This window comes from Pristiophorus japonicus, chromosome 9 (genome assembly GCF_044704955.1).
Source record: "Pristiophorus japonicus isolate sPriJap1 chromosome 9, sPriJap1.hap1, whole genome shotgun sequence".
NCBI classification, from domain to species: Eukaryota; Metazoa; Chordata; class Chondrichthyes; family Pristiophoridae; genus Pristiophorus; species Pristiophorus japonicus.
Genome location: NC_091985.1, coordinates 100,323,916 through 100,332,008, shown reverse-complemented (window position 1 = coordinate 100,332,008; position 8,093 = coordinate 100,323,916). Strand labels below are relative to the sequence as shown.

The window sequence follows — 8,093 nt, the reverse complement described above, 5'->3', positions numbered from 1 at the left end:
TTGACTAGCATTTTTGCTACAAAGTTAGTGGCAGCATTGGTGCTAGTGATCATAATTCAGTTACATTTAGGATGGTTCTTAATGAATACTTTGCATCTGTTTTCACAAAAGAGAGGGTGATGCAGACATTGCAATCAGGGAGGAGGAGGTGTGAAATATTAGATGAAATAAATATAATGAGGTGGGAAGTATGAAGAGGTTTAGCGGCTTTGAAAATGGATAAATCCCCAGGCCCGGCTGAAATGTATCTGTTAAGATAAGCAAAAGAGGGAATAGCAGAGGCTCTGACCATCATTATCCAATCCTCTCTGGCTACGAGTGGTACCTTTGTTTAAAAAAGGGAGAAAGGGATAGATCGAGTAACTACAAGCCAACCAGCCTAACTTCAGTAGTGGGAAAAGTATTGGAAAAAATTGAGGGACAGCATAAATCTTCATTTAGAAAGACATGGATTAAACAAGGACAGTCAGCATGAATTTAAGGAAAGATCGTGTCTGACTAACTTGATTGAATTTTTTGAAGAGGTAACAAGGAAGGTCAATAAGGGTAGTGCATTTGATGTAGTGTATATGGATTTTAGCAAGGCTTTTGACAAAGTCCCACATGGCAGACTGGTCACAAAAGTAAAATCCCATGGGATCCAGAGCAAAGTGGCAAGTTGGATCCAAAATTGGCTCAGAGGCAGGAAGCAAAGGGTAATGGTTGATGAGTGTTTGTGACTGGAAGGCTGTTTCCAGTGGGATTCCTCAGGGCTCAGTACTAGGTCCCTTGCTTTTTGTGGTATATATATCAATGATTTAGACTTGAATGTAGGAGGTATGATTAAGAGGTTTGCTGATAATACAAGAATTGGTTGTGTGGTTGATAATGAAGAAGCTGTAGACTGCAAGAAGATATCAATGAACTGGTCAGGTGGGCAGAACAGTGGTAAATGGAATTCAATCCGGAGAAGTGTGAGGTAATGCATTTGGGGAGGTCCAACAAGGCAAGGGAATACACATTAAATGGCAGATACTGAAGAGTAGAGGAACAAAGGAACCTTGGAGTGCATGTCCACAGATCCCTGGAAGGTAGACAAGGTGGTTAAGAAGGCATATGGAATATTTGCCTTTATTAGCCAAGGCATAGGAGGTGGTTATGCTTGAACTGTATAAAACACTAGTTAGGCCACAGCTAGAGTACTGCTTGGAGTTCTGGTCACCACATTACAGGAAAAAGAGAGGGAAGAGAGGGGCTTTAAGAGGATATTGCCTGTAGTGGAGAATATTAGCTATGTAGAAAGATTGGATAGGCTAGGTTTGTTTTCTTTGGAACAGAGAAGGGTGAGGAGAGACCTTTGTCAGCTGGAGCAGACACAATGAGCCGAAATGGTGTAAGGGGTGGTTTGCAGGGGGTCAGCTTTCCCTTCTGACCTTATATGAGCGGTTCCGAATCGCTCCCACACCCTTGGTTCTAGACACTGGAATTATGAAGGGACTGTGACAGACTTGGACAATCGATTTCAAGGTAGGAAGCAGGTATGGCTTTATTGTGTTTAAAAAGTAGTAAAAGGCACACCTTTAATAACACACACAGACCAATACACACTGAGGGGTACAACACATTGAATAAAATGTCAAATTGCAGCCTGTGGGGAAAAGAATACAGCTTAAACTCTAAATGGGGTAAAGAGGAGAATGCAGATACATTTACACAAGTTATCCCAGCCTTCCCCCCCCCCCCCCTCCCCCTCCAATTCCCCTAACTAATGAAGTTATAGCTCTGGGGGGTTCAGGGGCTATGCTCACCAATCCCCTTTTTGACAGTTTCAACTCCAGGGTTCGCCTTAGTTGTCCACGTTCTGTAGTCTATACCCCTTGATAGCGTAGGACCAGCTTGTAGAGTGGAAAAATCTTCGGTTTTGTCAGGTTGGTTCCGGTTGACTGTTGAGTTGGTCGCGTTGGCCCGCAACTTTCCAATAGTTGTTTTGACAGCCTGTTTGCTGTTGTGGTGCTGTCCTTCTGGGTTTTTAGAGATTCCTTTCGCCGATGTTTTGGGATCCCACTTTTCGAGGCTGGTGTAGAACTTATGCAGCGAGACTGCTAACTTAATAGTGTCCCTTGAAGCACACCCAACTGCCAGAACAGACTTCAATTATACTAAAACAGGCTTCTTTATCTTCCATCAAATCTAGCTCAGTTCTTTGTTTTGATTTTTCAGCCAGCTAACTGAAACTTGATTAAGTGGTTTTAATCTGGCGTTAATAGGCTTTTCGAAGTTGGTGAGCTCTCCATTGTGCTAGTCTGAGCCAGATATTTCTACGCCTGTTGAAAAGGTGTTGGAATATGTATGTGACATTTGGGTCCTCCGGGTGCGGTGATAAATGTTTCTTCCATCGTTGATTGTTTAAATGCTAATGTTTTCAAGGGGCAAGTTTCGAGGGTATACAGTTCCCAGACAATTTGATTAGTTCCAATGTCCAAACTGACCCTTTAGATATTAACCCCACCCCTTTTCTTGCAGACCCAACATACACCTTTTTAAAATCCCAAATTCGATTAAAGTTCATAGTTTCTTCCATGTGCACTTTAGGATTTCAAACTTTCTGGTATTCCAAATTAAATTCCCTTTCCTCTGAGTCCAAACACTGGGGGGGGGGTCTCCATGAATGCACCCCATTTTATCCCCTGCAGGCCTCGTCTGCCCCTTTAAAATTCATTTGTGTCCCAAAGTTTTCCTTCCATTTTAAAAGTCCAGAAAGGGATTCTTCTCCTCTGCAGGGGAAAGGTACCTAGAATCTTTGCAAGATATTGGTAAATTCTACAATGGCCTCCTTCAGTGTTGTAAATTTCTATGATTCTATGAACACAGTTCATGGCCTGAAATCAGTTGGCTCAGGAAGACAGAAGTGTTGGTGGTGTGATGTGTTAAGTGTTCCATACCCCACACTGGGCGGTATGGTTCAGTCCCCAGACTCTCAACCTGCTCACACAATTAAATACCATGATCCTCAACACATGGGTATTTCAGCTTTGCTTGGTGTACATTTCTAATGAACCCAAATTCCAAGTAATACAAGGAAAAGGAAACTTGCAAGAGTTCCAACCCCAGAGGTGAAACCTAGCCGATCTCTCCCAACTAGAATTTGTGGAAGCTGTGCCGGTGTTCATATTTACCATTAGTCTGTTTAGTCAGAGCCTAAATTGCCTGGTAAAGTCATTATAAAAAAAAAATCAATTCCTTTTTTCATTGTGCTATAGCAAGAACTTGTCAGAGGATAGCAAATCTCCATCATAATCAGCTCACTTTTAAATTATTTTGTCAATGGTACTATGGGAAGTGCTTCTTTGAACCAACCTCTCTTGTTCCTGCTAAGGTTTAACACTTTTTTTCAATAGAGATGATGTAAAAAGAAAAACAAAGTGTGGTGAACAAAGACTCATCACAATGAGGATCATAGCAGAATGATCACGAATTGCAATTCTGGATCATCACAACTGTTGACCAAGTAATACTTTAAGTAAAGGAGGTGAAAATATGTTTTCTATTTCTGATAAAACATTTGAAAGACAAAAATTAAGAGCATTTTATTTGAAAGAACAAAACTTTTCAACGGAACATCCCAAATACGCAAAAGATTATTACCTTTAGTCATTTTATGATCGGGGCACAATACTTTAAAAATGAGTAATGAAGGTTTCCTTACACCTATTCCTCAAAGCATGGGTGGAAACAGCAAATATCACTGCCTTGTGTAACAAGCTAAAGTAGGTCATTCAACCCTGAATTGTCAGTATGGTCAACATTTGAAATATTATACATAACTGGTAGCTTACCTTCAAAAGAACATTTATCTACTGGAGAAAGTCAGGAGAACAGTTGCAGAGATATACCAGAATTTAAAACTTCAAGTTATGAAGATAAATTTTACAAGTTGTTTTCATTGGGGAAAAGAAGTTTGTAAAGGAGACAGCATCCAGATATTTAAAATCGCAATAGTCTTAGATATATATTGAGATTTAACTTAAACTCTGATTCCACTGGAGGATATTAGAAACCATCCTTCCCAAGAATGGTGAATATATGGAACAGACTCGAAGCAAGCAGTGAATGAACCTAGTGTTAAACATCCAGATCATTTTGAATGTGAATTATCAGGTTAATAGTAGGATCAAAGGATTTATGGATAAGTATAGGCACAAGTTACAAAATTCTCTACAGAATGCTGTGGCTTGTGCCTTGCTGGGACGATGGGGGTTGTTATCTGTGGAATGTAACTGATTACAATTGAATTAGAAAAAGACTTGCATTCATATAGCACCTTTCACAACCACTGGACATTTCAAAGCACTGTACAGCCAATGAAGTACTTTTTGAAATGTAGTCACTGTTGTAATGTGGGAAACATGGCAGCCAATTTGCACACAGCAAGCTCCCACAAACAGCAATGTGATAATGACCAGATAATCTGTTGTTTGTTATGTTGATTGAGGGATAAATATTGGCCAGGACACTAGATAACTCCCGCTTTTCTTCGAAATAGTGCCATGGGATCTTTTACGTCCACTTAAGAGCAGATGGGGCCTTGGTTTAACGTCTCATCTGAAAGCAGAAGTAATTTTAGATTGATGCTCTGCCATTTTCATTACTGCTTGGGGCAGGCATAAATTGCACTGAGCTTTATCTTCTTGGAAGACTTACTGCTTCCCTTCCTATGTTCTCATGGATGTTACACAAGTAAAGAAGTAGCTGTGCCAGTAGTAACGTTGGATGAATTCATGGGTTCCATTAAAAACAGAGTACACTAATATTGGCAAGTTGAACTAAACATGTTCAAAGAAAGTGTGGGTCCTGCATAGAAGTTACCTTGAAAATAATTAAAATCAGATTCATCAAGATTTAAGTTTATTGCTGTCAAAATTGTATCTTAAAAATTTTGGTCTCCAAGGTGAGGCAAAGAATAGGAACTACTTTTCATACAGTACTTGTGACTGTCAGAAATTACACAGTTTAGAGGCAGTGAAAAACTTCTTCCATTCTCCAAATGTTACCACCTCAGGTCACCTATTTCACAGATTTGATGTTTATCTCCCATATCTTGATCAGTGGCCGACGGATACTCCTCCTTACATTAATATAACCATGCCATTTTGCAGAGTATCCGAATATCATTACTATCACCCCTATATAAACATAAAAACAAAATATCTGTTTTAAAATTTTTTTTCAGAGATTAGGTATAATGCGCCAATTAAAGCACAATGTTGTTTGCCGGATTTGTAGACATTAAATTGTTAACTTGACGGTTCAATTGTGTCAGAACGCGTGTTTGAATGTAAAACATCTAAACACGGTTTAAATTGTAACTGGAAATCTCAGCAGGCTAGGCAACATCTGTGGAGAGAAAAAAAAGTGTTAACTTTTGAGGTTGATTACCTTTTTAATTTCAGATTCCAGCATCCGCAGTATTTTGCTTTTGTGTTAAATAGTAACTCATCAATTGGGCCGTTGAACTGCACAGAAGGGAGAGTATTGATGCAAATCAAGCAAAAGGAGTGATTTCTTTGGAATATAGTAATGAGTGATTTAATTACATTTTTTAAAAAAGGTACACATTAATAAAGTATGTTGGGCGTATTAGCATTTTAAGTAAAGCAAAAGGGAAATTATACACTTAGATGACTAAAATACAGGATATTCAAATTATAGATAAGCGAGAATCTACAACACTTAGTATTTATTATACATAAATTAACACTAGTTTACCATAAAATCTGACACGGCGAATTTGCCCAGTTTTTAAAATCCACATTATGCAGCAACCTCTTCCAACTGTGACCCACCAGCGCCGACTGTTGGCTGCAGATGTGAACAGCAGCAGAGGATTGCAGGCTATGGGAAGGCCGAGCAGGGCCGTCCAGCCACTGCATGCTACATAGTGAGCAGACTGCCCGACACTACAGTGCCCAATCTAGTCAGCTCCAGCTCTGTTTTAGTAGATTAACCAAAAATGCCCGGATTTCTCGATTTACAAAGTGTTTCAGAGAAGTCTGATAACGAACGGTTTTCTGACAAGCCAAGCTAACTACATGGAGCAAATATCAAACTAACCAACTTCTTCAATATCCTGAATTGAACGCGTGGGACCAACAGCCGAGCGGAGTTTCTTTGCATTTTGGCAGTTCTGCCATGTTTAAAATCTTTGGGGATTACCGACACAACAGCTAAACGCAGAAATTTCTAAATTTCATCCAAGGACTGAAGCGTGCACTCAACACTTTCTAAAAGTTTCTCACGTTGATTAGGTTTCATGGCCAATTGGCGAAGTTAATTGATATTTTAATTGTTTAACATTCTATACAAGCAGAATGTAGTTAATTGCTATAGCCTTTTTAGTAGAAACACGTCATCTAATATTGCAGTTTTAAGCTGCTATGCGATTTCTCCTGTTTACCCAATAATTCAAGATTAACTTCAGGTCGGCAGACCAGTTTAAAAATAAAAAAGAGCCCTTACTAGTTTATTTATTGCTGAAGGAATTGAATACATTTCCATGTCAGTCTATGCGAATATTCTGAGTCAGTGCTCGTCCACCATTAAATATCACTCATTAGCATTTAATAGGAATTCATATTTAAATGATACACTTCTTACCAGTACACCTGCATCCCCAAAACAGCTCCACATACTTTCAAATGTAACGCTGTCATTTGAGAGCCATACAAGGCATGGAAAATAAGAAAAAAAACACATAGTACCTTATATAATTTCCTCAGAACATCTCAAAAATGCTTCACAATTGAAGTGGCCATTTGTTGTTATGACGGCAAAATTAACTGCAAAGATTGAGGGGAACTGATGGGGCAATTATAAGCAAAGTAACAGGAGTTTTCAATAGTGTACGCACTCACCAATGCTGAATCAGAGCTCATTCACAGCCTTGATTACAGGAGCTGGATGCTAGAGGAGGAATGACAGTGGCTTCTCTAGATATCAAGACAGTATTCAAATCATCATCATCATCATCATCATAGGCAGTCCCTCGGAATCGAGGAAGACTTGCTTCCACTCTTAAAATGTGTTCTTAGGTGGCTGAACAGTCCAATATGAGAACCACAGTCCCCGTCACAGGTGGGACAGATAGTCGTTGAGGGAACAGGTGGGTGGGACTGGTTTGTCGCACGCTCTTTCCACTGTCTGTGCTTGATTTCTGCATGCTCTCGGCGATGACTCGAGGTGCACAGCGCCCTCCCGGATGCACTTCCTCCACTTAGGGTGGTCTTTGGCCAAGGACTTCCAGGTGTCAGTGGGAATGTTGCACTTTATCAGCGAGGCTTTGAGGGTGTCCTTGTAACGTTTCCTCTGCCCACCTTTGGCTCGTTTGCAGTGAAGGAGTTACGAGTAGAGCACTTGCTTTGGGAGTCTCGTGTCTGGCATGCGGACAATGTGGCCTGCCCAGCGGAGCTGATCAAGTGGTCAGTGCTTCAATACTGGGGATGTTGGCCTGGTCAAGGAAGTTAATGTTGGTGCCTCTGTCCTCCCAGGGGATTTGTAGGATCTTGCGGAGACCTCATTGGTGGTACTTCTCCAGCGACTTGGTGTCTACTGTACATGGTCCATGACTGAGCCATACAGGAGGGTGGGTATTACTACAGCCCTGTAGACCATGAGCTTAGTGGCAGATTTGAGGGCCTGGTCTTCAAACACTCTTTTCCTCAGGCGGCCGAAGGCTGCACTGGCGGTGGTGTTGAATCTTGTCGTCAATGTCTGTTCTTGTTGATAAGAGAATCCCAAAGTATGGGAAATGGTTCACATTGTCCCCTGGGGGCAGTGCTGTGCGGTGAGGACAGGTGGTGGAGCATAGTAACAAAGGAGCAAAACAAGGTTAATGATTATCAAAGGGGAAAACTATTCAGTACATGAGAAAGTTGGCCATGTTTCTCCACAATCATTGCAGGCCCAGATCATCACTGCAGGAATTCCTCAGGGAAGCGGCCTTGGACCAACCATCTTCAGTTGCTTCACCTATGACATTCCCTTCATCAAAAAGCCAAGAGCAGGGTTGTTTGCTAACTATCTCCATTCACAACTCCAATAATGGAGCAGTCCATAAC

The 8,093-nt window shown here is 40.8% G+C and overlaps 1 protein-coding gene across 2 annotated transcripts in view; it reads right to left on the bottom strand.

The window, feature by feature from the left end:
• Positions 1-4,867: 4,867 nt before the first annotated feature.
• papolg (poly(A) polymerase gamma) overlaps positions 4,868-8,093 on the bottom strand; it is a 62,033-nt gene continuing 58,807 nt past the window's right edge. Inside the window, exons 24-25 of one of the 2 annotated variants that reach the window (XR_011595026.1) lie at positions 5,416-5,492; positions 4,868-5,162 (exon numbers count right to left, since the gene is read on the bottom strand). The gene's annotated coding sequence lies outside the window, so the exon portion shown is untranslated. Of the gene's footprint in view, positions 5,374-5,415; positions 5,493-8,093 lie in introns of both variants that reach the window. The other variant, XM_070889614.1, reaches the window with a different exon arrangement.